This window comes from Elephantulus edwardii, unplaced genomic scaffold, assembly GCF_000299155.1.
Source record: "Elephantulus edwardii isolate Elephantulus edwardi_28Jun2011 unplaced genomic scaffold, EleEdw1.0 scaffold00220, whole genome shotgun sequence".
Classification (NCBI taxonomy): Eukaryota; Metazoa; Chordata; class Mammalia; order Macroscelidea; family Macroscelididae; genus Elephantulus; species Elephantulus edwardii.
Window position 1 is genome coordinate 4536548 of NW_006399970.1, and position 2189 is coordinate 4538736.

Genomic DNA, 2189 nt, shown 5'->3' on the forward strand with positions numbered 1-2189 from the left:
CAACAACAACAACAAGTTGGACAGACAAGAAGTGATAATTATTTTAGTCTGCTACCTTGAGTTTGTTGTTGTTATGTGCTGTCAAGTTGCCTATGACACATAATGACCCTATGTATGACAGCTCTGAAACCTGTTCTATCCTGAGCCAACTTGTATCTGCCACACTTACCCCATTACCCCAGTCACTGAGTCACTTCATCTCAGCAAAGGTTTTCCTCTCTTGTGCTGTCCCTCTGCCCTCCCAAGCATGATATCCCTCTCCAAGAACTGGTCACTTCTTGCAATATGCCCAAAGTAAGTCAGAAGAAGCTTCAGAATCCTTGCCTCCAAGGAACAGCCTAGTTTCACCCTCTCCGGGGCAGACCTGTTCGTTCTCCTAACAGTCCATGGTATACTCAACAATCTTCTCCAGCACCAAAGCTCAAAGGCATCAATTCTCCTTCTATCATCCCTAGTCATTGACCAGCTCTCTGATGCATAGCAAATAATTGCAAATATCATGGCCTGGATCAGGTGTGCCTTGATATCCAGACTGACATCATTGCTCTTCAGTATTCTAGAGATATCCCTGACAGCAGACTTTCCCAATACAATTTGTCTTTTGATTTCCTGGCTTCTAGTACCAAGAGTGTTGATTGTAGAGCCAAGCAACGTAACATTGAGTTTATGGTGATAATTATTATAAGAATCTAGTGTCTATATTGGGGGTCTCAAGAGTAATGGATGAAATTTAGCCTCTCCACCCTCTTTAATCTTGATGAAGTACATGATTTACAACCGAGCCCACACCCTAGTGAGTTGGTCTGTAATATTTTCCTTGTGTTAATAACAAGAGTATCAGTACCAAAATGCATGGCTCTCAATCACTCCCTACACAGGGTTCCAGTGCTTCCCAAATAATATTTCACGAATTCTCACTGGTCTTTTGTGAAGTAGCTGGCAAATATTTAACCTCGGAGCCTTTTAGGGCTCTAAGGAGGTTATGCAATCTCCCCAAGGTCCTACAACCAGTTTGTGGCGGAGCCAGTCAACCCTGCCTAATGTCCTTACTATAGCGATCCGCTCCCATCTGGGCCACCATTTGGCCCGCATGAGGAAGATGGATGAGGTATCCTATGTCAAACACCGGGATGATAGGTTTTTAATTACTTTCATCGTGCTAGGAAAATAGCATATTTTTCCCTGGCTGAACACTATTTCAGGAAAAGCCACAAACCAGACCCTCAAGAGTCCTATTTACAAAAATGAACCAAATCTAACTCTGCTGACCAGGCAAAAACTGATCATCTCACGGCAGCTTCCTTAGCCAACGACCGCAGAACACGTAGAACAAGAATCTGTGTCTCTAGGGATTGCTGGACGGTTTTCTTACCTTATCATGGCCTTTGGAAGTGGAAAAACACAGCAAAAATCATAGTAAAGAAATTCTAAGAAGGGGGGGTGGAACTTGTAAAAGGAAGATGTGAAAGAAAGACCTGGGAGAAACTAAGAAAATCATGGTGAGTTGATACTGTTAGATGCTATAAAAGTCAACAAGGATTTATATATAATGACCTTGTTGTTGAGTACTGTTGAATTGGAACCAACTCATAGCTGATCATCCAGCCGATTTTCAGAGGCAGTAAACGGCACAAGAGATTGTCCATCTTCCTCCTACAGAGCAACTGGTGGATGTGAACTGTGTACCAAATGGCTCTATGAGGAGGAACATGACATCGGGAGTGGAGGAAGACTCATCAACAACCTGCATTATGCAAATGACACAAACTAGCTTGCTGAAACTGGAAAGGACCTGAAGCATTTGCTGCAGAAGATCAAAGATTGTAGTCTTCAATATGGATTAAAGCTCAATATCAAGAAAGCAAAGATTCTGACCCCTGGGACAATTGACAGCATCATGACAGATGGTGAAGAGATTGAGACTATTAATAGCTTCAGCTTACTTGGCTCCACAATCAACACTCTTGGCACCAGTAAACAGGAAATCAAAAGGTGAATTGCATTGAGGAAAAACTGTTGTAAGGGACCTCACCAGAGTACTGAAGAGCAATGCTATCAGTCTAGAGACTAAGGCATGCCTGATCCAGGCCATGGTCTTTGCAGTTACTTGCTATGCATCAAAAGGCTGGACAATGACTAAGGATGATGTAAGAAGAATCAGTGCTTTTGAGTTGTGGTGCTGGAGAAGA